This window comes from Mirounga leonina, unplaced genomic scaffold, assembly GCF_011800145.1.
Source record: "Mirounga leonina isolate KUSES-001 unplaced genomic scaffold, KU_Mleo_1.0 Mir_151, whole genome shotgun sequence".
In the NCBI taxonomy this organism is placed as follows: Eukaryota; Metazoa; Chordata; class Mammalia; order Carnivora; family Phocidae; genus Mirounga; species Mirounga leonina.
Genome location: NW_023270377.1, coordinates 63,310,340 through 63,338,125, shown reverse-complemented (window position 1 = coordinate 63,338,125; position 27,786 = coordinate 63,310,340). Strand labels below are relative to the sequence as shown.

The 27,786-nt window shown below is 36.6% G+C and overlaps 1 protein-coding gene across 1 annotated transcript in view; it reads left to right on the top strand.

Annotated features, from left to right (window-relative positions):
* The first annotated feature begins 12,258 nt into the window (after positions 1-12,258).
* Positions 12,259-27,786, top strand: part of XIRP2 (xin actin binding repeat containing 2) — a 74,857-nt gene continuing 59,329 nt past the window's right edge. Inside the window, exon 1 of the mRNA XM_035007843.1 lies at positions 12,259-12,426. The gene's annotated coding sequence lies outside the window, so the exon portion shown is untranslated. The remainder of the gene's footprint in view (positions 12,427-27,786) is intronic.

Here is a 27,786-nt window from a genome sequence, read left to right as displayed (position 1 = left end):
TGTAGTCAATTATATGTGTCTTATCAGGTTATCAAGAGTGAATAACCTTACAAAATGCACCTGAAAATAGCTAATTAATAACAATAAAAAAAATTTAAAAAATAGCTAATTAAGCAGTGCACCAAAGTTTTAGTCTTTTTGATTACATAGTTTGCTCCATATTTTCTATCTTTGTTTATAACAACAAATATGTTTGAGGCAAGATTCCAGAAGATTTTGGGATACAGTTGAAGAATATTAGGTATTTTTTATGATATAATATTTACCTTTTGCAAAGTTGAAAGCACTTGATTTATTTATGTGACATTTTTGAAATTCAGTTCAAATAGACCTAATAAACATGAAATGGAGTAATAGAGATGTATTTATACATCTGTTCATCAAACCAACATTTAGTGAGCACCCACAGTGTACCAATCCCTGTAAAAGACAGTGGGTACCCAGGAGTGGCAAGAGAGAAATGGGCCCACCCTCACAGACGTTACTCAGTAGTAATAATAGCTTACATTTCTATTGTGCTTTCACAATATGTAAAGTATTTTTAGAAACATTTGTGTTATCTACTCCTATCCTTTAAGATAGGTGTCTCTTTCTTTTCTTTCTTTCTTTCTTTCTCTTTCTTTCTTTCTTTCTCTTTCTTTCTTTCTTTCTTTCTTTCTTTCTTTCTTTCTTTCTTTCTTTCTTTCTTTCTTTCTTTCTTTCTTTCTCTCTTTCTCTCTTTCTCTCTTTCTTTCTCTCTTTCTCTCTTTCTCTCTTTCTTTCTTTTCTTTCTTTCTTTCTTTCACAGAGAGAGAGACAGCGAGAGAGGGAACCAAGCAGGGGGAGTGGGAGAGGGAGAAGCAGGCTTCCCAACTGCTTCTGGTGGGAAGCTGGATGCGGGGCTCTACCCAGGACCCTGAGATCATGACCTGAGCCGAAGGCAGACGCTTACCGACTGAGCCACCCAGGCGCCCCAGTGTTTTTATTTCTAGCATATAAGTGAGATTATTGAAACTTGGACATTTTAAGACTGGGAGGTTTGGAGATAACCACAAATACATATACAGGATATTTAACCACAAAAATAGCCATTTATACTTTATAGCATTTAATGTTTGTTTTTTTCCCAGTAAGAATTCAATGAGGAGACGAGAGACATATAGTCATTCAGAAAGGGAAAGTTTAAAGAATCATTAACTATAACAGGAGATAGGAGTAACAGGGGATTGGGTACAAAGGGCTAAATAGAACTCTAAGGAATATACACAAAGCAGATATAGGGAACAGCTGTGACCTCTAGGGGAACACCAAGCACCCAAGAAGGAACCAAATATAGAAATGGACCCCTCTCCTTAAGTCTGGGATTCAGACCTCACTGGAGAGGGCACTCCTGTGGCCCACTGGATGGCAGACAAATTCCCTGAGGGGCTACACTAGAAAACTGACTGGGAAATCACCTTCTCGGGTGCTGAGAGAGGTCCCGTTGAGAGGAGCCATGTGCTCTGGCCACAGAGCCCTGCAGGAGCCTCCCAGGGGAGAGGATGTGCAGAAACCAAGAACAGTTTCTCCTCTAGGATCCCTCCAGGGTCCTCCACTGATGAAATTTGCCATCTTGCCAGCTGGCAGGGGAGAAATGTTCCAGTATCCCAAGCAGAGCCACAGAGGGTAGATCCGCAGCTTAGAGGAATAGAATGATAAATGGCACACTGGTACAGCAAGAATATTTAGATGAATTATATCACATTGTTTATTTGTTACAACTGCACTATGGAGATACCTATTTTATTCCATATCATGGGTGAAGTCATTTAAAAATATATTTTATGTAATTACTTCTAAAAGATAAAGAATTTTTATATTAAATGTTTTGCCCATTATTATAAAGAGTAAAACTTATAACCTGGCAATTGAAAGCATTGAATTTGGTACCAGACTGTCTGGACCTAATTTCTGACCGTTGGACTTCAGGAAAGTATGTCGGGAAAAATATCTAACCTCCCTGTATCTCTGTTTCTTCATTCAAAAATAAACAAAAACAACCAACAAACAAAAAGGGGGAATTTTTTTCATATATTTCTTATGAATATGTTGGAGGATGTTTGAAATGTGTTGGAATTTAATTGGCATATACATAATGCTCATTTGTAGACTACTGTTATTATCATATATTACTGAGTTACTTCTTCCATTAAAAAATCAGATATCTACGATAAAGAATAAAAATCTACAAGGATCCTGGAAAGAAAATCAGTCATATAAAAAGAAACAAATTTAAGCTGCCCAGAGTATTTCTCCAACCTGTAAAATGCTAGAAAATAGTAGAATGACATGTGCAAGTTTGGGGGAAAGAAGATTATTAAATAATGCTATAAACAATCTAGTTGTTTCTTATGTACATAGACAACAGAAAAATAAGACATAAAAATCTCTGGCCATGAAAAGTTCATCTACTTATAAATACATATTGCCTGATGGCAAATGACAGCATATTTCTTATTTGAAAAAAATTAAAGGGGGTTTGTTTTGTTCTTGTTATAAATAGAGTATGTGATTTTCTATTAGGAGATAGAGGAAATTTAAAGAAAATAAAAAATGATTGATATTCCTATTTAGTGAGAAACAGGTGTATTTCCATTTAGTTTTTTTTTCCTCTATGTATGTATGTGCGTGTGAGCATATAGAAATATTCACTTAAAAAAATGGTGTCCTACTAAATGTGTTGTGGTATTCTACATTCTACTAGATGTGTGGTGGTATTTGATTGTGCTTCTACTAGTTATAGTAATTTTTTGGACTTTTAAAAATATATAGTCTTGTTATCTGTGAATAATGATAATTGTACTTCTTCCATTTTCATTATTATGTCTCATCTTTCTTTTTCTTGTCCTATTATACTGGCAGGACCTTCCAGTATGATGCCAAAATAAAAGGGCAGGAGGAGACATTTCTGTCTTCTTTTTTTTTAAAGTAAACTCTACACTCAGTGTAGGGTTTGAACTCATGACCCCGCCATCAAGAGTCACATGCTCTACCAACTGAGCCAGCCAGGTGCCCCCATCTCATTCTTAATAAAGACAAAGCATCCACTGTTTATCATTAAGTGTGCTATTAGTTATAGGATTTTCTGCACATGCTGCTTGTGAAGTTTAAAGTTTCCTTCATTCTTAGTTGAAAGTTTTTAGTCATGAATGGGTATTGAATATTTTCAAGTATGTTTCTTCAGTTATTTTTAAGATTTTATTTATTTATTTGACAGAGAGAGACAGCGAGAGAGGGAACACAAGCAGGGGGAGTGGGAGAGGGAGAAGCAGGCTTCCCGCGGAGCAGGCAGCTCGAAGCGGGGCTCAATCCCAGGACCCTGGGATTATGACCTGAGCCTAAGGCAGATGCTTAACCTACTGAGCCACCCAGGCGCCCCTGTTTCTTCAGTTATTGAAATGATAAATAACCTAAAAATTTTTTAATATTTAATTATGGTGAATGACTTTTATCAGTTTGGTGATAGAAATGGATTTGCATCATTCTTCATAAAAACTAAAAGCAAGTGTGGACCACTGGGTATATAATTTTCCCATTTGTATAAAAATGAAAACTGTGGCTTTATATATAGACATATATGTATACATGCGTTTTATGCACATATAAACACATATGTGTGCTTTTATATACAGAGAACATTTCAGGATACATGAAAAATTTAACAGCAGTCTGTTTTGCATATGAAAAACTTTGTGTGTCCAGGCTAGGAGAAAGTTTTTATTTTATGCATACTCTTACACTGTGTGAAATGTTGACTATATATAACTTTGAAAAAAAAAAGTACTTCTATTTCTTATTGTTATTTATTGCATTTACACGTAAGTATTTTATTAGCTTGGAATATGTTTTAAAGTATAAGGTGAGCATTTGAAATAATTTTTCCCCCAATTATTTAGTTGAGTTTCCAAACTCTGGGAAATAACTTTCATTTTTTTACATTTACTAAGCACTGTTGTTTAATTCAGAATGATTATTTTTATTCCACTAAAAGGAATGTTGAATCAATGCTAATTTCACTGCATTTGAATTAATGTAGCTTTGTAAATTATAATTTTTGTTAGAGTTAGTATGCCATATTGGTTTATCAAGTTTTTTTGCCTCATTCTTTTTTTTTCTTTTTGTATTTATTCTTCTGATGAAATTTAAAATTTGGTCAATATCTTAAGGTGCTTACCCTGACTACTCAAAGTGTTTACTTTTCCTTTTCGTATCACCGATTTCTTCTTCATAAACGTATCCCACTTTATATATATTTCTATATTTACTTAGGCCCATGAATAAGAAACTTTCTCATGGGTCCAAATGTTATCTTATTAACACTGTATCTAGCACAGAACTTGACATACAGGTGCTCCATAAATATTTGATGACTTATTCACTCAGTGAATGAATGTATGAATGTCTAAGTTCATCAAACTCCAAAAAAGTTCAACTCAATTTTATTTCCCTTGCTTTTCTTCACTTTCAACATTTACAGAATCTATTTTAATTTGTGATTAGAACCCTGAATTATTACATTATTAAGATAATATGAGATAAGATAAATGTCATGAATATCTAAAATATATTCTTTTCCATATACATTTTTTAAAGATTTTTTTTGCATTTACATTCAGTTTTGTAACTGCATTTATAGTATTTGTTTGGTTTTAATTCAAATAATAAACATTATTATACAATAAATTTTCTATTCTTCTATTTTTAATTTGGAATCATTGTTTGCATTCAGATGCAAAAGGCTCCTCCCCGGTGAGGGTATATTAATCATTTTCTTTATCTAAGAATTTTTTATATTTTGAAAAATATGCTTCTAATCCCTCATACATAAATAACAGAATCTTGTCTATAAAGAGAATTCTTCACTCAAATTTATGTCCATCATGAAAACAAACAAAAGTAAAACACCTTATACACAATATTCTACTTTATCACAGTATATAGTTTTTTGGTGAAGAACTTTGAGACCAGCTTGTCTTTTTTATTATTTGTTATTTTTTTATCTTTAAAATTCAAAAATGTATAAGGGCATATCCAGGTGTCTTGATGCACCCTTTGGTTTTGTCCTCTCAGATCCTTCTTTGGCTTGAAAACTTTTTCTTTTCTTTTAAGTTTAATTGTGTATGTCCTTGCTCTTTTTCCCTTTCTTCCTTTGAAACAGTTATGTTCCTTTGATCATATCTCTGTCCTTCATATCCATCATTATTTAGGTCATCATTTTCATCTTTTGATTTTGTTCCTACATTATGGAAAGATTTCTCAGGTCTTTCCCCGCTCCATTGATTGAATTTTTTTTTTCGTAAGTGCTTTTTACTATCTCAAATTCTATTTTAACTTTTTTCTTAAATTTTGCATTTTCTTGCAACCTATTTTAGCCTTCATTTTTTCCATTCTTTCATTTCATCCTATTCTCTCCTGAATAACACCTATAACAGTTTTGTGGAAGCTTCTCTTCCTGAATCTCTTTGAGCACATCAAGAATATAACATGTTCATTTTTCAGCTATTTCAAAAAATTAACTAATTTTAAAAGCTATGTTATTGGTTTGCCTCATCAAGTCAGTGATCCTTGCCATCCTCCAGCAGTGCCTCTTTATGATATCTTGACTTACTTTATTTGCATTGTGTTGAGATTGATTCAAGCGTGGCATTTCTTTCAGATAGGGCAGGCAATTTTTTTTTTTTATTCTACCATCACTGAACACTTGGCTCTTAGAATTTCTCCCCCTTTCTTTTTTACTTTTTTTTCTGAACTGTATCTAAAGTCTTTAATTTTTGGTCCTATCCAAATTTGCTGAGTAGAGCTTGAAACTTCTACCCCATACATTACAAGATTAACTTGGGTTGTCGGATACAATGCATAAACTATCTTTTGTATGGTACAAAGCATACAGAATTATACAGAGTTCACCATGTGTCTCCAAAATGCTTCCTTAAGAACCTAAGGGTCCACTTCATCTTCTCCCTTCTGTTGAGAGATGTGGTGCATGGCTAAATACATACTGAGAGGGGCAGGAGTGGAGATGAGTTAGGACTATAGCTTGGGTTGGTCCAAGAGTTACCTCATATGGTACTGAGGGAGGACCTCATAGTTTGGTCATAGTAACATGAGTCAGAATCTTTTTCTGTTATTTGGGAAAGCTATGTGTCCGCTTCTGATTCAGAGGGTGCTCTATGCAATGCGTCATCCAAAAGAGATTCATGTTTGTTCTCAGTGATAACCACTGTTGGAAATTCTGCAAAAACTTCAGCATATTTTCTCCTCCTCCCCTTTCTCCTCTTCTTTTCTTCCTCTTCCTCATTTTCTTCTTTGTGTTCATCTTCTCTCTTACACAAACATAAAAACATACAAATTCTCTCTCATTGTTAGCAATTCATGCTATTTTATGCTGCTTTTTCCTACTTATTTTCTTCTTATTATTTTAATTAAAATTTAAGAAGAAGTCTATTAGGAGTGTCTAATACTTTGTCAATTTTTTAACCAGGTAGTTCCCTAATTATAACTTCTCTCCCTTTTTTTCCTCTGGATCAAATTTCATAGATTCTCTGGAGTTCTTTAATTCACTCTAGTCTCTGTTATAAGGGATGGGTTTAATCCAGATTATATTTAAAAGATAGGAGTTATCCACACACTGAACTACCTTGGAAAGAACTTTTTCCTTTTTTCTTTTTTTATGCTGGAAGCCAGATCACTAGAAATCTTCCTGCACATGGACACCAATGGTGAGTCAAGAGAGTTCCCATTTGGCTAATTGTCGGGTGATTCCACATCCCTGTTTTCTCTGGACTATCCCAGATTGTGCTGTTGTGCTAGCATGATTATTAATAGTGCTCCTTTCACTCTCAAAAGCATCCTGGTTTGCATGACAAATCATATGATCACCCTACATAAGACTATGAGATATGATCTAAATATGAGTCTATATCCCTGAAGGCCTCATTCCTGTGTCCTTAATATCATGACGTAGTTTTAATAGAATTACACTTGAACAGGTGAAAATTACAGTTAATTAAATTCAACTACAATTCAGATACTAATACCCTAATTCTGTTTTCATGACAACTGAATGGGTCATGCCACCAAGAGTGTCCAAAGCAGATTGCTCAACCCTAACTAGTGGGCTTAGATAATAATGTAGAATTTGAGTATTTATATATTCAATTTCTTTAATTCTAAACATTCTAGAATTTTTGTCCTTCAGAAAATCTTAGATTGACCCCATTGGTGCAAAGATTACATCTCAGATGACTGAAGTTTAGTTGTCCCAACTTTAAAGCTCTCACTCGTCCATTCATCTTGTCTCTAGAGTGTCCACTCATCATTCACTTTGTTACCATGCAAAATAAAGGCCTTGCCAGAGCCTATCTATTGTAGACCTACCCTATGCCTAACCACAGTATTCATTAATATGTAAAAGAGGTGTTCCCTCTCAAAGTATATCATCCAGCATACATAATAGTGATTGGATGGAACTTTTTTAGATTAAGGTCAGGATAAATAATATACCCCAAATAATCCAAATATTTGGAAGCAACAGAATTGAGTCCAGTCCCCACTTTTTTTAATTATTAACTTTTATCTTTGGAAAAGTTTAACTTTACTCATCCTCAATTTCCTTATATGAAATGGGGATAACACCAACCTCTTGGGGTTGCTGTGACCATAAGAGAAAACAAATGTAAATCACCTACTTAAATCCCTGGCAGAATTCTTTTATAAAGTATAGATATTATGGTTAAGGGAAAATTAAAGGAAAAAGAAATATTCACTAGCTTTTCTTGGAAAGCTTTACTCTTAATGAACTAGAAAAGAAACTGCTGTAGATGTGACTTTTCAGTAACATATGCAAAAAGACAGATTTTAATGAACTACAGCTGTATGATCCAACAATCTTATATTGCTGCAGAAAATCTAGTGAGCACTTTTTGATAGTCAATATAAAACATCCAAATCAAATCTTTCTATTCCTTACCCATCTGTCTTCCAGATTTCTTGTCTTTTGCCGTCTCTAATCTACTGTTAAACTTTCCATTGAGTTCTTAATTTCTGACAATTGTATTTTTCAATTCCAGAATGTCCATTTCAATATCACTTTGGAATTTTAACTTTATTATAAAATTTCCATCTCTTCATATACTGTGCCTGTTATTTCCTGTATTTTCTGAAATGTATCAGTCATTATTATTTTAAAGTTCTTACATGCAAACTCAAATATCTACAACAGCTGCTTCTTTTCCCTGTTTTTTTCTCTCCGTTACTGGTGACAATGTTCTGTCTCTTTACATGCCTACTATGTGTTTTGTTTTTTTTTTTTAAAGATTTTATTTATTTATTTGACAGAGAGAGACAGCGAGAGAGGGAACACAAGCAGGGGGAGAGGGAGAAGCAGGCTTCCTGCCTAGCAGGGAGCCCGATGTGGGGCTCGATGCCAGGACCCTGGGATCATGACCTGAGCCGAAGGCAGATGCTTAAGAACTGAGCCACCCAGGCGCCCTGCCTACTATGTTTTTTTAATTGAAACTCAGGCATTGTGTTTTCAAAAGCAAAGATGAAAAATTTCTAGATGAGATTATTTTCATCAGAGAGGTTCAGCCTTTCCTTTGGTAGGCAGATAGAGTGGAGAGGGGAAGAGGCTGACTACCTTAATTTAGGGTTTCATTGAGAATCTGTCAGATTCTATTTTTGTTCTACTTTCCAGAAGTCTTCAGCTTGGATATTTAGCCTCACACCCTGTGAAGCTTCAGAATTTGATAAATGTCTTCAGGGGGAGACTGGCTGCATTTGAGTGTACTCACGCCACCAATTTTACCACCCCAAGCCTGACCAAGTTCCAAAATCTTTGCTATTTCATCTCCCATCTTTCAGGGTGGAGACAGAATCCTCATTCCTCCTCTAGCTAATTCCACACTATTAAGCACCTCCAGGGACAAAGCAGTTATTGCAGATTATTTAAGTCATTTCTCCTTTCCTTTGAGGACTTTCAACTGTCTTGTTCTCCTAATAGATCTTGTTTCCTAAGTAGCATGAACATGTGGGCTATTCCTTTTTTTTTTTTTTTCCTGTATTTGGGCTTATGGTTATAGCTGCTATCCTGTGAAATGCTGGAATTCAGCAAATAACTTGGAGAGAAAACTGAATTTGAGGTCCCATTACTCTCCAAGTTTGTCATTCCAGTCCAACATAACTGGCAAAAGTTATGTTTTCCTGTTCCTCAGCAGCAGTGTTCTTCCTGGGCTGAGCATGGATTCTAAGCCTCTAGCTGCATCCAGAATCAACAAATAACTTCCAGGGGCAGCCTCAGAACCTCGGCTCACGTTTGGAAGGTTCTTGCCTTTCTTGAATTGTACTCCCTCTGGTCCTTATTGTTCGGCTGATCCCTGTTGCCTACACACACACATATATATATTTGTAATTGATCCAGCTTTTAAAATTATTCTCAGTGGGGGCATTGGTCTGATCCTAAGAAGCAACAGTCTTATGTAGGTTTCAGTTGATTACAATACAGGTTTTAATAGGTATAGCTATCAGGCACTGTGAAGATAAAGTACATTTGTGTATTGGAGAGGGAGCAAATGTCCCAATTCAACTTTCTAAAATTTCTGATACAAGGAATCACCTTATGAATCTTTCTACCTGTCTATCTATCTATCATCTATCTGTTTCTCTATCTGCCTATTTATCTGTCTCATAATCCATCTACTCATTTTTCCATCTATCTACCCACCTATCCATCCATCTTACTTTCACAGGAATTTCATAAAAATTGATTAGATTGCTATCAAACAAAGAATGAAAGTCAGTGTCTGAAACAACTAAAATAATAAATACTAAGAATCTAGGTGCTGATGTTTTCATTGTCTTCATGACTCAAATGAGTAAACCAAATTGTATGATAGCTAATCATTTCTGTAACTGCGAATTTTTGCTTGATCTTAAGTTAATTAATTTATGCATGCTACTATAGATCTGATGTTCATTGCTCTTAATCCATTACCAACTATATTCTGATGTTCCACCAAGTTTTCTTTTCCTATCTGTTTTTTCCTCTTAACAATGTATAACCATTGAGTTTTTGGATGATTATAAACATTCAAAATTTATAATGAGAAAAAACATGAAACTATAATTTTATTTATGTATATGTCTTTAAATCAAACATATTTCCTTCCTGAAAGGATAAAAACAGAAGGTTTGAAGAAAGGTTATCTTAAGTGAAATTAAAGAACCAATTGAAGAAATCTATCACACAGTGGAAAGAGAAAGCAGGTAGTTTTGAATAAGAGGAGAAAATGAAGAAGCTATCAGTCATATCTTTGAGTAATTAACAATATGTGGAAAGAATAAAACCACCATAAGCATCATTAGCATCTGTATGCAAATATAAGAGTAAAGTTGACTGCATACACATTGTAGGATCCATCTTCATAACTTCAATCGAACTATTGTGATTTTAGATCGAGTGCCATTTTAAATATATAGCAAGGTAATGTAACAATAATCATTTTAAAATAAATATTTTGTCCTAGATTTAGACTGAAGTGAATATTTTATATATATTATTTTATTTTTTAAGAAAAAATATTTATTTATTTATTTGAGAGAGAGAGAGAGCACAAACAGCAGGGAGGAGCAGAGGGAGAGGGAGAAGCAATCTCCCCACTGAGCAGAGAGCCTGACCTGACGCAGGGCTGGATCCCAGGACCCCCAGATCATGACCTTAGCAGAAGGCAGATGCTTAGCCGACTGAGCCACCCAGGTGCCCCTATATATTATTTTATTTAATCTCCACTGCAATCATTTAAAGTAAATAAACTTAGTCGTGTTTAATCACAGATGAGTAAAGTGAAGCTTACACTACATAGGAAACTTGCCAGTCAGAGTTTAGTTGGTATCAAAGCGGTGTTGAAATCCTGTGCTCTCAATCGGCACCATCTATAGAATTTTCTGTAATGACGGAAACGTGCCTTGTAGGCACGTAATGCATCACCACATGTGGCAACTGAGTGCTTACAATGTAGCTAATGCCGCAATGAGGAACTGAAGAGTTAACGTTATTTAATTGTAATCAAGTAAAATTTAAATAGCCACAAGTGGCTACCACACTGGACAGCACAGTCTAAAATAGCTAGACTAGACTGGCTCCTGGCCCTGAAGGATCATGTGGAGTATACAGGAACACCATTTTAGAAGGCTTTTCTTGAAGTTAATCAGAAGGGATATCACTCCTTGACCTACGTTTAATAGAAATCAATACTATATATGGAAAACTGTAATGTATATACTGGCCTTTCTTAGTAAATGATATGGGAGAGAGCTCACTTGTAAACATTTTGTACAAAATAAACAGTATGTACGTATGTCAAGTGCTTTCCATAAGTCAAAGGGCAATTTCCTCTTTCTTTATTTGGGTTTGCTCTGAGGCCGTGAGTATACACACTTAACACTGCCCAAGGAAAATGATACCAGAGAGGAAAGATAGGGGAAGCTGGCTGTTTTGTATTTACTTAGGATGTGTTAGGTCTTGGCATTGTGGAGCTAAATGGCAATTCTTGGTGGGTTCTACTTTCTTCTAGGTCAGGTCATGCTGAGTAAGTAGGGTGACAGCAGGGGACATTTAATATTATTATCTCAGAGCATGTGAGGTGACTCCTTCCTCTGACTGCTCTTCCTCATGCCAAATAGTTTTAAGCTAGAACGCCTTCTTTCCTCACTTTTTTAATCAAAGAGCACTTTCTTTACTTATACAAACACTACAATAATGTTTTCCTTGCATGTGAAGCCTCAAAAAAGCAAACAAACATTTTCCATACCTAAGACTTCTAAATAAAAATAATGCTTCCTCTTCCTGAGAATCCAAATTCCACTGGGCTACATTAGACCTTTTGCTACGTGGTTTATCTTTATATTCTTGACTCTTAAAAGATTGAAGTTATTCAAACAGATGGGAGTAATTCAAGGCCTTTAATCCCTCCTTTTCCTTCTCGGTGCTGGTTGTTTAGGCTTCGTTTCAAAGTCGAGAGTTGTTGGCTTGATGGTCATGGCTGCAGAAGGGGGTTTGATTGACAGCACATGTGTTAAAGCCATGCATACATTACTGAGGACACTATGAGGCAGAGTGCCCTCAGAGACACACTTCTGAAAAGAGTAGTTGACTCAGGCCCCACCTATACAGAGCTCAGTTCCTAAAAATAGGTGCCAAGTTGCATCCTTTAGACGCAGGGCTAAAATAAATTCAGCCGTCCCACCTACTTGCTTGATAGACCCTTCAGTGGAGCCGGCCTCCACTCCACCGATTGCTTTCAGGGGACTGGGAAATTTGCTGTACAGGAAACAAAGGAGGAAGCTCGTCAGCGAAGAACTCTAAAGATACATGACATTTTCACTAACTCGGAGTTAGATCTATTACAAAAGGTATGTGTGATATAGTCATTGATGCATATCTGCTTCCTGGGTGGTAATATGTTCTTACTGATTGCTTGAGATCAATGAAGACCATAGGTCAAATTGTAATTGTTGAAAATATCCAGTCGGATTTTGTTTTTATGACAATATCTGGTATTACATTTATATTATTAAAAGTAAGGCTTCATATATTAATCTCTGCCAAATAGTTAGCATGTTTCATATTTAGTGTTGAAGAATAATGAGCCAAACTTTAAGCTAAAAATTCATGAGTGAAAATTATACTTCAGCTTCTAGCTAAAAGAGAAAACAAAATTAGTGTATCTTCTATGACCATAAATTAATAAAATATACAATGAATGTACTAAAAAATATAAATTGTGTTACTTGGAATCTGGTGAGGGAAAGGAAGAATTTAAAATATCTTCAACTGTTGCAGCTTGCTCAGAAGAATGTGTTGAAAATTATTCTTTCTCCAGCCTTAGTTTGATTTTGTACTTCTTGCCCCAGCCACAGTCTCATCTCCTTTGGGAGTATTATTGGAGTAAGGATTAAAGAATCAGGTTCTTAGATGTTTTGCAGAATTAAGAAAAGCACTGCCAGTTGGATCTGCCAGCCCTAATTATAGTAACTACAAACTTAAAGAGAGAAGACTGAGATTTTACTTTAAAGGTATCATGGCCTATATACTGTTTCAAATGGATTTTTTTCTGTCTTCGATTGCCTGTGAACACTTTAATTTGGCCCTGTTGTGCCTTAAGTGTTTAGATGTCAGAGACTGAAGTGATTTGGGACAGGCATTATAACAGAATATCTTAAGACACCAACTAAAAGCAAGGACACTTTAAGATTACATAATACAGGGTTTAAATATAGCCAGCTGGTGCCGAACCGAAAGATATTTATTTTTACCAGAGCTCCATTGGGTCACTGATGAGCTGTAGGTTGTTTAAATTATTTTAAAATTTCATGTGCCGAGGACCAAAGGATGAGTAAAATATTTACCTCAGCTACATTCAGAACCATGAATTTTAATATGAAAGAGCACCTGTTTTGAGTTTTAAAGATATTACCATTGAGTGGCAAAATATTGGATCAGAAATGAGGGAGTCTTGAATTCTATGCTTAAATATTTCTCTACTTCTCTGCCTGATCTTTGAATATTTTACCTTCTTACTATTCACATGTAAATGAACAACTAGTCCCATTTTTTAAAGTCAGCATTTTGGATGTCTGCAAATATGGCAAAGTGTCAGCTGTTTGGGAAAATATAGTCCGGAGTAAATGTCTCTGCTTTCATCCGATGTTGGGCATCTTTTTCCTTCAACTACCTGAGGAATAAGAGTGGACATTCTTTAATGATCACAGAGGGCTCTACTTCAAAAGATGTTCATGTAAAAGTGTCAGCCCAGGCCTTAAGTCTTCTGTGATTATAGAGCAAGAGAGGGTTGGTTGCCTTTCCTCTGGTTAATTTTTGGGTGAAAAGCCCACAGAGTTCATAGATCATTTCCAGTTGTCTACCATTGATAGCTGTCGCTAGTCAGCCAGCTCCCCTGTTCTGTCTCTCATATTTTACCACCACTGAACAACTTACGTATGTCAGTATTCTTTTTACTCTTTTGGTAAAATATTACTTATGATGAGGCCATTTGGAGTTGGACTCTCCTGGTAATCTTGGTCCTGGGAACTACTTCCTCTCCTCTTTGTTTCTGTCTTTGCCTCACAGAGACACACAACTCTGGACACTAAGAAACCATTTTTTAAGACCTGATTCCTAGCTGGTAGTCATGTCTAGATTCAGTATTTTATAGAGCAGGGCATACACCTTATAAGTGCTTGACAATGTAATTCCAACATTTTTGATTGAATAATCTGTGGGGGACAGAATTTAATTGACATTACATTGTCCTTTTTATTTGCTTCCCACCTCCTATTTTGAAAGCATTCAAGTTACACTTTGAAATTTAATTAAATTGTAGTTTGTTTTTTGTTTGTTTGTTTTGCTTCTGAAACAGACACTTGATCATTCAAACTACAGGCTCATTCCTTGCAGAATGGCGGGTAACTTCAGTATTTTTCTGATTCAGAAATAACTTTTTTAGAACACTGATTTATTCCACATAGATGCATGGTCTTTATAGGACTGTGTGATATGTTGCATTGTTTTTATTTTTTTCCTGACAACAAATGTGTGGTGTTTTCTGGCACCAACCTATTCTCCAATTCTCTGACACCAACTGGGTATACAACTTAATTCAATTTTCATACTAATTCCCAGAGTTAGAGCAGACCCCACAGATTGCCCCCATTTCAGCCACTAACTCAGGAAGAGCCAAATAGAAGAGATGCATAGGGCAAAATGGGGTGGAGGATAGTGGCACAGAGCTCCACTCTCTCTGGGCTCCATACCCATCAGTGTGTTCACCAACCTGGAAGCTCACCAAACCCTGTTGTTTAGGGTTTTCATCAAGATTTTATTATGTAGGATGATTGACTAAATCATTGGCTACTGGTTATTGGATTCAATCTCTAGCCCTTCTCTCCCTCTCCAAGGTGGGGAGTGGGGTTGAATGTTCTAACTCTTTAATCACTAGGTTGTTTTTTCTTGCAATCAGCCCCAACCTGAAGCCATTTCTACTCCCCCTTAACCCCCACAAGAGACCAGGAGTCCTCTCATTAACATACAAAAGACACTACCAATCAAGAGATTCCAAGAGTTGTAGGAGCTGTGTGCCAGGAGCCAGGGACAAAGACCAAATATTTATTTTTTATTATGTCATATATGTCCGCAACATCTCTTCTCCTTTCAAATGCTACCTATGAACTCCAGAGTAAAACTTTCATACGACTTACTTTCCTAATCATTGGAATCCATCTCTCACAAACTTACCTGAGTATTTTTGATTTATACAGTATAACCAGTAAAAACACAAAGGACAGTAACAGTTAGGCAACAAAAAGAGCAAAGATTTTATTTTCTTAAAAATGTTGAAAATCAGCAAATTCAATGAATTATTTGTATCAGTTTAGATACAACAGATGATGGTATGGCTATAATTAATGACTTTTTGTGAGCCTAAATGATGGCATAAGAATAATCTGCCAGTGAGCAGTACAGTAGGTAATCCAAATTCCTGGTAGAGTAGCTGGACTTCTTAAAATATTGCCAAGGATAAAAGGAATTTATTACACAGATAACCCAAAGAACCTCAGGGACTATTTGGTGCAACACTTTTAAGTTCTAGATAAGAAAACCGAGGCAAAGGAACATTAACTAGTTACTCTCATTAAGCACAGAGAACTAGAAGCCAAGTCTCTTGGCTTATATTTCAGTGCTATATGTCATTCTACAAAGCTTTATGCCATAACATCAACCCAATTCCATTCCACTCCCATGACCTTTCAAGGTACACCTTAATAAAGTCCTTTTTTTCCAGCAATAGGTTTTTGATGCTTTTTGTTTTGTATTTCCTGTTCTCTTAAAATTATGAAAAATTGTGGAAAAGGAGACCTAATCCACATATTCAGTTAAAATTTTTAAAAATATGATGCCTGCTCATTTTTAAAATTTTACTAAGCATTTAAGTTTGTTCATCTTCTGTGTTCGACGAGCTCTTTCCCCACCCCCCACTGTCTTCTCATAGGTGCATGATTTTTCACTGCTCTTTTTGGCAGACCTTCAAGTAGATTTGTCTTCTACATTTTTCTAATTGTATGCAGGATATATCCTGCTGTCTGGTGAACTGAACACTTTAGATATATCTGACTGTTCAAAAGTAAGTAAGTGCCAAATTTCTCCAGGCATACACATGACTTAAAATAAATATAATACTAAAAGAATTTATTTAGGGAAATTTCTCTGTTTGTAAAAGATCCAATAGCATCTTCCTAAAGAATCTGAATATATCAGCATGTGTATTTCTAAATGCATTAACTTGGTAGTTACTAACGTTGAAGAGCTAAAAAAAAAAAAAAAATCGTATAACCATTAATTTTACAAGCAAAGTCCAGCATTATAAATGGTTTCCAAACATGTTCTCAGTGTTCTTCATTTAAAGTTCAGTAAATGTGGACTGAATATAAACTAATGTGTGAATATCATTTAATTTAATTTTTTTAACTCATAGACTTCAATTGCATTGAAATAAAATGTAGGTAGAATTTGTATTATAAAGTGACTGGGTTTTTTAACAATATTAAATTTTGGGCTCTTTTTTTTTTTTAAGATTTTATTTATTTATTTGACAGAGAGAGAGCGGCAGGCAGAGGGAGAGGGAGAAGCAGGCTTCCCGCTGAGCAGGGAGCCCGATGTGGGACTCGATCCCAGGACCCTGGGGTCATGACCTGAGCCGAAGGCAGACACTTAACCGACTGAGCCACCCAGGTGCCCCTTAACTATATTAAATTTTGATAAGTAGAGTCACATTTCCCCATTGAATTGCATTTAACTTCATGGGTGCTTTATCATCATCTCTGTTGTTGATGATAATTTTGTTTGTAGTCAATACTGTCATAATAATTTAGCTTTACCTTTTCTAGCCAGTAAGCCTTTTTGTCAAATAATTTGAGGTTCATAGGTAACAGAGTAAATAAGCGCACCAGGGAAACAATGAAAAATCTTTTTGTAAAGCTAGGGATCACCTTTTAATGTACCCATTTTGTAAGTTAGAATTTTTGACTCTCCACACAAGGGTTTTATTGTTAAGTGGGAATATTTCTGGGAAAGAGACAAGAATAAAGTGATTTTGTTCACATTATTAAAGGTTGTCAATTCCAGTGACAAGCTCTATTTAGAATTCACTGTGTGTGCTTCTGCTGGATCCCAAGCCATTTTCCTGAGTGCTGTATAGGGTTGAAGTCTGCTGTTTTGCTACCCCGCAGCAGTTTTCAGTTGGAACCCAGGGGCTAGAGCTAGGGATGCCAAAGGAAGAGCAACTTAGGGCAAGCAGCAGCTTGCTCATTCCTTCTGTCCTCTGAACCATCCCAGAATGCTCAGAGTGGGAGCAGAACCTCATTATGGCCCTGACTTCTTCAGTAGAAACTATGCTAGCCCTCTGAGTTCCAGAAGACTCAAAACCATATATTTTTAGGAATGTAACTGTATTAATGCATGTCTGCTTCACTCACTGACTCATTCTGGAATGGGAATAATTTTAGGATTTATCACCCATCTGTCATCCAGAGCTGGACAACAGCCCCAACTTTTACTCTGTAAAATATCAGAGAAGTGAAATTTGAAGCTAAGGCATATGTTTGTATTTAAGTTACAATCTTTTTTTTTCCTGAAAAGATCTAGTCCAGCTATTGCAGTTATCAACTCAAAACTACTATTTATAATTTCTAATACTCCACCTTTTAAATTACCTTAGACTTCAATGTTCACCTCTTTTCATTTACCTCACCATTTCAACCCAACTTGTCCCAGCTTCTTGACTATGTCATTGTATTATGTTATTACCATTTCTTTCCATTACGCTCCATTATATATATGTATATGTATGTGTATGTGTATATTCTTTTCTGTAAAGTATGGTGTTACTGATGCCTCTGTATTGTTTTCCATTTCTTTTACATTCTCGAAGTGCATTTGGATGTTCAAATAAAGAAGAGTAATCTTCAGACAAAAGCCAATAACCACAGTATCATTCAGAATGACATTTCTTTTTTACACCTTGCATAACATTGTTTGGAGAACCTGACACAAAATTCTGTAAACATTTGTATTGAGAAAGTGCCAAACTACATTTTTATAACAACAACAAAAGCAATAATAATAATAAACATAAACATTTTCTATGGGATTACTCTCCCATGGAGAGATTTATTTTAAAAGTTCCAGGAGCTGATGTATAAAATTTCCTTATTGATATCATCTTCACATTTTAATCAATCTGAACTATTTCTCAAATGATGTAACATGTTCTCTCTCCTTGTCTTTCCTCTTCCTTCTTTTTTTTCTCATTTCTATTAAAGACCTCCTATATAAGGAATATATTCCTTAACCCTAAAACTGACATTATCCTTAAGATGTATACAGTGTCCTCAGTTTATCAGAATCACAAAAACACCATCTCCTAGGGCCAGAAGAGGTTCCAAATGAACCCCAGATAACACTTTACTAGGAAATCAGAAAATACTGTCAGGTGAACCCTAGTTAGTTGAACACAGACTTTGGAACCAGACTGCTTGGGTTTGAATTCTGGCTCTTACAATTACCAACTGGATAACTTCAGGCAAATTATTTAATATCTGTATCTCTGTGTCTATTTCCTTATCAGAAAATGGAGATACTATTAATATCTACCTCATAGGGTTGTTTTGAGGATTAAATAAATTCATATTTGTAAAATGACTTAATAGTGCCTGGTGTACAGTAAGTGTATAAGCTTTTGCTGTTACTGTCATTATTATTATTGTTTAATATATGAGGCTAGTACAACATAATAACCATTATCTCTTTCTCAGAGAACAAGGTAAGAAAATAAAGTACCAAGTTTTCCTGGAAGCTGAACATTCCAAAAAAAAAAAAAACCCACCACACTAAAGACTGTTTAAGAGAGAAAATCAGCTACCTGATTTAATAGGTTATTCTATTGTTAAAGGCATCCTTCCCTTGCAGAGGTGCATTTTTCAGCTCAAATTAAATTTCTGTCCTCTCTGGAGTTGTAGAAAGCTATTAAGTGCCCTCTTTCTATTATAATAAATCCAACATTTGAAACTAATAACCTTCCTATTATTCTTGATGTCAACATCACATTACTTCAAGAAATCGAACTCTTCAACTACCTTCAACCCTAATGACTCTTTGCTGCCAGCTACTCATTGGACCTTGTCATTACTTTGACTTAGTGCTTGGACTCTTGACATATGGACCACAGTTTTCTTTATTTTCTACTAAAACTGATCTTGGCCCTCAGCAGGATCTTCCCCTCCTCAACACATTCCGCCCATCAGATTCTCTGCTTTTACTGGCCTCATTGCTCTGTATCTTGGATCCATTTGCTATGTCTGAGTGAAGATGGAAGGAGAACACTCAGGAGGGAGGGAGGCACTGAAAGATGGGGCTATAGGGACCAGACTGTTTATCAAGGGAATCTGAACAGCAAAGGCAAAGAGAATCCAATAACTGAAAAGAAAGCAAAAAATCCCGATTTTTTGAGCTCCTGGGTGGCTCAGTCAGTTAAGCATCCAACTCTTGATTTCAGCTCAGGTCATGATCTCAGGGTTGTGAGATGGAGCCCCACATCGGGCTCCCCACTCAGCAAGGTGTCCGAGATTCTCTCTCACTTCTGCCCCTTCCATTTGTGCACGCACTCTCCCTCTCAAATAAATAAATAAATCTTTAAAAAAATAAAAGAAAGCAAAAGATCATGAGCCAATGAAAGGCACAATGCATCACATTTGAGGGATGAAGCTAAACTATAAACAGGAAAATAAATGGCAAGGTCAGAAGTAAGGAGAATTAGAAACAAGATAGGATTAGAGCCTATGATAGGCTCGGGCATGCATTTCAAACTAAGGCCAAGAACAATCAGGAGTGTTGGAGGCCTGGAGTTAAGGGCTCCTGCCTCCAGGCTTCAAGGATGGGTCTAAGAGCTTAAAGGAATCATACTAGACCTAATGCCCACTCAACCAGGACCCCATTGTCAGCTGCAATGGTACAGCTTCCATTGACTCCCTGTTTCATTTGTCCCCACATTCTTGAGCTAAATTCACCTCACCAAAAACCAACTCAACATTTTCCCCTCATGTATGATTTTTGCTTCCATCCCAAGGCTGCCTCTCTCTATAAATAATATATAATATAATATATATATTGACTCCTTATCGCATTTACCATTATTCCTGACAATCCCAGGTGTTGTCTATTCTAATATACAACTGGAAAATTTGAGACTGGAAATAAGTTTGTGGGTAATACTGTTTTAAAAAAGGCTATCTTGAATTTTAAAAGGTTTCGCAGTATACAGTTAGGGCTTAAATAGTCACCAGAGATAGGCACACGGTATAATATAAATGAAGCCAAGAGCTGTTGGAGACTGAACCCCAGAAGACTAGGGATGGAGCCCAGGAGACTATACATGGTTGGGTGTCAGGAATTTTTCAGGAGACTGGTCATGATAGATGAATGTTATTTGTATCTAGTCTAAGCTACTCCCTAACTCCATACTCAGGTTTGAGATTTTATAAAGAACAACGCAAAAAGTGCTGCAAAGCATCAGCATTTTTAATTCCTCCTTCTGAGATACTTTCTGTAATGGCAAGTGTCAGGCGTGGTGAGGTTTATAACATTTTCCTCAGGCCCTGCACTGCTGGTGAATGGGACCTAGGGCTTTCTGTCACATCTGCTTTCCTTGGCAAGCTTCCAACTCAGAAGTGCACTGGGACACCCTGAAAACCTACTGAGGTCCTCCTAGATCTCACAAAACAAACAGGATACTACTTGTGATTAGATGCTCCTCCAAGGGAAAATGTGTATATATCAGTGTTTGCATGTTCTTCCTATACTCCTGTGCTTGGCCCACTGGGCTGGGGAGGCTAGTATTTTCTTCTGGACCGAACTGTGATGGAGACATGAATGTATCTGGAATTTTTTAGCTACAATATTTTTCTAATTGCTTTCTGCAGATATGTAATAACAGGAGAATTTCTGGCAGAAATTTAATTTGGCAGAAAGCCAAACGTTGACTGGTTTCACTTTCCAAGCAAACATTTTTGTGCAGTTCTAATTTTCCCTTGCTCATGTGGTATCCTGCGGAGCATTTTTGGTGCTGAGCTGGGTTTCATTGTGGGAGACTCACAGGTTCACAGGCAAAAGTTTATTTTTGCTTCCTCCTGGAAGCTCTAATCCTAACTTTCACATCTCCGGGCTGCTTAAATAACTTCTGTTACAGAATTTGGAACTTGTTTTCTACCCTTTAAAAAGAAGTAGGAGAGAGAAAGTAACAAAATCTGTCAACAGGAACCGTCAAAAGATGGGCACTGAATCTTGCACTATTATTTCTAGACAAATTCATTTGAAAAATGCTTAATGGTCATCCACTGTGTATCAGTCATGATGCCAAATGTTAAATACCTATGAAGTTGGCTGTCTTTATCTCAACTGTCCATCTAGAATTTTAGTTTCAGATAATAATAAAAATTTAATAACTGCTTCTGCAAAAATGTTAGGAAAAGCTCTGCCTCTCATTGTTAGGGAAAGCACAAGCATATCATTCTTAGAAATGCTTTATATTCCTCCTGTTCCCAAATAAGGGCACATGAGGAGCATTTCTGGCCACCGTGTGATGGCCCTCCTACCATATTCACACTGGACATGTTGCCGTTTTGTAAACTGATGAAGCTAAGAGATTCTTTGACCGAAATCATGGTAGATATGGTTATGCAGGCAAGACTTAGATGGAAACTGATGCTGAGCTCCTGGCTAGTCATTGATAACCTGCAGTTGTCGTTCTGTGTCTAAAATTTTAAAAATAATATCTAAAGACGAACAGAGATGCTTAACTCTCAGTTCTTTCCTTTCAGGTGAGTTGTCCTAATACAATGGCAGGTCACACTAAGTTGAAATGACTTGTCCGTCTGCCCAAGGCTTTTGGTGCCTAAAAGGAATAGTCCGGGGAAGTGATTCTATTTTAAAGCTTCATATGGAATTTTACAGTGAAGCACAATATGTAGTTTTTAAATTGCTTTTTTACATTTCACTCTCCCCAACTTCACTCCTTTCACCTTCTTTTACACTTGAGTTTAATACCATTGGTCTAGGAAAACTTTTGTTTGCAAGTTTTAATTAAATTCTTTGTTGTTCACAGATATCACTGTCTTAATGTGCATGGAAAGAGCAAGTTTTAATCTGAATAACATTTAAAGGGTGATTTTTACACTTCACCCTTTAAAAACAGGAGTGAAGTAAGCAGCATAAGCTGATGGTGCACTTACAGGATTAGGTTTTGAATCTGAGAGAAAAGAAACAAATGTCAGTGCCAAGTATGTAAAGATAAATAAGTATAAATAAATTAAGGGATGATGAGACTGACTAACTATGTACTTCATGTGTATCTTAAGCAGGGCAGACTATTATTAAATTACGTCCACTCTTTGGACCGATCCTAGTACTGGCATTTCATTAGGAAACGGACATCATCTTTTTCGTTTGAAGTTACAGTCTGCATTTATATGCAAAGGGCATGGAGGGCACCTTAATGATGACAGGGAGCACAACCCAGCACCTGACTGACTCAAAGTTTTGATACATTAAAATTATTACACTTTAACTTATAAACATCTTTGTTCTATATCAAAGTTTTGATACATTAGAATTATTACACTTTAACTTATAAACATCCCTGTTCTATATTTAAAAGACTGGTCAAAATGTATAGAGCATTTTCTAGTACACCCTACAATTATGGGGACAGTGACCAGAAAGTATTTGGGACAGTACAAACGTTTGAACAAGATGCTGATTGCCTTCCATTTTAGAGAGCATTAGAGGAATCTATAGCTTTGGGAAGAAAAACAGTATCCTACCTGGATTCTTAACATATCTGCTGAACATTAGCACTTTCGTCTTCCTACCCGAGATTAAATGATTAAAGACCACATCATTTTGAAAGTGTTCATTTTCTTAGGTGGAATTTTTCTAAGTACATCACTGCTCTGGAAGAGTGAATTTACTTCCAGAGGAGCAGGGTATTTATCGAGCAATATGTTACATTATCTCAACATTTTCTCTTTTCCCTCGATGGCTTAGCTTTTCCCAAAAATATTCAGTAAAGAAAGTATGTAGAAAAAAAAAAGAAAGTATGTAGAATCAGCATGGTTTCCCTTCTTTGATCAAGCCTCTCAGCCATTAAGTTCGAAAGAAAAAAAATAACATATCAAAGGATCTGTTGTTTGTAGACTTGGGCAGAGAAAGCACTTTAAACAAAGACGTAAGGTCTTTGAAAAGAGTTTGTGGGGGCGCCTGGGTGGCTCAGTTGGTTAAGCGACTGCCTTTGGCTCAGGTCATGATCCTGGAGTCTCGGGATCGAGTCCCGCATCGGGCTCCCTGCTCGGCAGGGAGTCTGCTTCTCCCTCTCCCGCTCTCCCCCCTCTTGTGCTCTGTCTCTAAAATAAATAAATAAAATCTTTAAAAAAAAAAAAAAGAAAAGAAAAGAAAAGAAAAGAAAAGAGTTTGTGTAAGTTCAGAGACTGAATTTCTGTAAGACAAAGGCTTAAATTTAATATATTTTATTATTCAGAGGAAAAGGGTGATTAGTAGGATAAAAGCTGCTACAGCATCAATCACCTCAGTTGGTGAGAGTCAGAATTTGATGATTTGGGCTTTCTTTTAATAGCCTTTGTCACACGCTCACCTCAGGAGAGAGGGGAAAGTTGGAAAGAGCGTCAAGTATCAGGGAATTCCCCAAATCAGATCCAGAAAACTCTGGCTGCTCCAGAATGCAACTAGCACAGAAATGATTTAAAGTAATAATCGGGACGGACTTAACTTCCCCGTCTCTGCCCTCACGCAAACAGCTTAAAGGTGGGTATGCCAGGGAGATGGTTCTCAAAGCTGCGGATTATGAAAGCGTCATCATCTCCCTATTACTGTTGCTCATTTTTGACCCGTTGAGTGCCAACAGTATACTTGGAACTCAACAAAACAGCTCAATGCACATGGAATTTTACAAAGCCTATGAGAGAAAAAAGCAGACCATTTTCGGGAAAAGCAGATTCTGAGCTAGTGTGCATGAGTCATCTCCATCTACCAACAAATTGCTTCAGCCCCAGAATGAAGTCACTTTTGTGTAATCTGGAGGTCCTGATGGTTTTAGAGGTGCTGGTGGACGTCTTGACTAGTCTGTTCCTGCCCTGGCTTTCAGAGGCCCGTATGTTTGCTGCTCACCACAGACTGAGCTTGATGACTCTCTCTCTGTGGTTGAGAAGTGATTACCTTTGCTTGCCATTTCTCAAGTTCCAGCCTAAAAAAAACAAAAACAAAAACAAAAACAAAAACACACACGCACAGACACAGAAAGAAAACGACGTTCTTCTCACAAAGGCACTGCCCACTAGTAACTGAGCCATGCATGAAGGACATTTGGAAACAGGGCAATCACAGGGAGTTTGGGGAAAAGAAAAGCAGTAACGAAGCAGCAGGAATAAAAAAGGAGTACAGTAGGGAATAATGAGTGAGGAAAAGGAGTTCTATCAAAAAGGGAGCGACTCAGGGAGACATGGAATAATGCAAAATGATATAAAATTGGGATTTTCTAGAATAGAGAGTCTAAGAAGAAAAGGAAGGAATTAAATTTAAATAGAAGGAATACTCAAAGAGGAAGAATACCTATAGTCAAACTAAATGAATATAGCAACACCTCTATTTAGGGGTTAGTTAACACCTAAATAAAGGTACTTAGTAGAGGTATTTAGCAGAAGTACTTAGTATCGCATAAGTACTTAGCCAGCAACAATGGAATGGATCACAGATGAGGAAATCTAGGACCGTTCTTCTTGCCTGTGGTAGGCAGCCACCGGGCAGCAGAGACAAAGGAGTGGCCCGATCCTTACCATCTGGCTGGTCCAGACCAGGGTTCGCTGCACCGTGCCCACTGCTCAGAGGCTGCATAGGGAAATGAAAAAAGTTAAATAACTGAGTGATGGTTTCATGATTTTACCTAAATTATGTAGAACAGGGGAAACCATGAGGAGTATTTTTGGGGGGGAAACAGAATCGATCTGTCCCTATCATGTGATATACTAGGGTGATTTTCATGAATTTCACATTTGCTGAGTACTACCTTGTTGCTTGCTGGTGAAAAATTGGTGATTCATCAGCTAATGCCAGGACACACTTTGAATATCATATACATTGAGTTAGTAATTTCTCCACCTTCATATATTTTCTTCATCTCTGTGGCTGTATGAGTAAGACTGTGCCAATTTCTTTGCCTCAATCTCAACATGTAGTTATCCATTCCTCCATGATTGTTGTGTTCTCCTTGTTTCAGGAAACATGGTGGATACCTGATTTATAAAGAGGAATGGAATAGCCTTACAGAAGGCTTTAGATTTAAGTGGATCAGAGTTAAGTCCTATTCTTTCTACTTACAACTTTGAGCCTTGGGAAGTTTCATAACTTTTATTATTCTCAGACTTGTATCAGCTCGGCTTATCTGGATGATTACACTTAGGAGATGTAATAACACTTAGAGTGACTGGAAGCTAGTGAGCATTTATTATTTACTATGTGCAAGATATTCTGTAAACTCTACTTTCGTAAGATTTCCTTCACAGGCAATCCTTAGGTTCTGTTATCATTCTCATGATATAGGGAAGAAGGACGGGACTTAGAAAAGTTAAGCAATTTGCCTAAGGTCAAAAGTGAGTGTCAGAAATAGGTTAAATATTGGGCTTTCTGGGTCCAGAGTGGATGGTTAATCCGTGTGTGGATCAGCTTCCTGCTGGATAAGAGCCCAAGACAGAGCCTAGAGTGGAACAGGTTTACAAAATTAACTTAGCTCCGCCCTGGGCTGAAGGGACTTACATTTTGGTGGAAGGTGACAAGTGGGGGCAAGGCGGGGGGCACCTCAAAGATACACTAAAAAGTAATGTCATACAAACAGAAGTGTAATTTTTAAGTGGTGGAAGAGCACAGTAGAGGGCGCTACTCACTGCCTGCAGTAAGTGGGGGAAATCTGAAGGGAAATTGAGCCTCATGGCAGGCTATCTGTAAAGGGCTTTTTAATCCCATCAAATAGGATTAGGCTTGATCCATCTTAATTTATTTCATTTCAGTATAAATAAATGTGGTTTGGGGGGTGGGGATATGGAGTGTGTGCCACCAAGTTCCTCAAGATTCCCCTCCTAAGGAGGGCTGCATTTGGTGTATCTTCAGACAAGCCAACTTCCTTTGCAGGACCAGCCATCTGGGAGCTTGTTTTATTCAGAACTCAGCATGTTGAAATGATGCAACCTGTTGTATTTCTGTTTTTAGAGATAAGGCCAGATCAACACTTGTTATAATACCGTGTTTCTTGAGGATCTCTCTCGTGTTTTTCTTTTCTTCTCTCTTCAAGTAGAGCAGGACTTTATATAATTCATGCCCAGCCTTGAGCACTGTGCTTGGCCCACTGTAGATGGGCAGTAGATGTTTACTTAATGCATGACTGAATCCTTAAGAAGAGAGATTATCAAATACCTTAATTGTGTACCTGAGATGCAGATTTAAACAAGAGGACACTGGGATGGAAGCATGACACCAACTCTCATGCCCTGGAGCAGAATAGATCAATAGAAAATTAGGGCAGTGGTCCTTGCTTTGCATCTCTCTTCCCCTAAAGTTCATCCCTTTCCCCGCTTGCTCAGATTGATACCTAACCCTGTCTCAAGTTTGATCCCTGTAGTGACCAAGGAAATATTGAAGAATTTGCTTCAATTTCTAATTCTAAACTCAAGCTTATGAGGATGAAAAAGAACCAGTTAGAGTCATAGATACTCAACTTCATTGGTCTCCCTTGGACTTATCCCTACATGCACTAAAGTAAACGTTTAGAAAGGATTTGTGGACAGATGTTTAGGAAGCAGAATGGAGGATTCATATAGCCTCAATTTAAAATGTACTTTCTAATAAAACATTATATTTTAATTAAAAATATTTACATAAGACACTGTGTGACTTGAATAGGTAGTTCAGAAATACCTGAACTCAATTCCAGGCTCAGCCACTTACTATATGATTTTATCTTTTGAATGTACTTTCTTCATCAGCTAAATGGAAATAATACCACCTATCAGATATGGTTGCTGTAAAAATTAGATGTAAAGTGGAGATGAATCAGAATATACGTAAAATGCTTAACACATAATCAATACTCATTAACAGATAGTTATCATTGTTATAATGCAATATAAATTTGATTATGCTAGGGACTTATGTTATAAAAATATGCACCATCGATAGACATTTAATGGTTCTAATTTATTTGATCATTTCAAAGAAATTTAAGTCATTTTATTCAATTATTGATTTTTGTAACTGGGCAATTCTTTAAACTAAACAATTAATTTAAAAATATTTAATAGCAATGTGATTAAATTTCCAAATATGCCCAAACTGGCACTATTACTGTACTAATAATTATCTAATTTCTGACTAAATTCTATTCATTCTGCTTTAGTACAAGAAGTACTTCTTGTGAGATGATAGGAGATGATAGGACTGCGGAAAACAGGATGAGTCTGTATGACATTACAGTTAGAAATGGCCGTTCTCTTACTCAGAGAGATTAAAATCTAAATGGACATTTAAACCCAGTCTTATCTCTAAGAAGATGGATATTTCTTTTGGGGGGCATGAAGAATAACTTCAAGGACGTTTCTATTGCG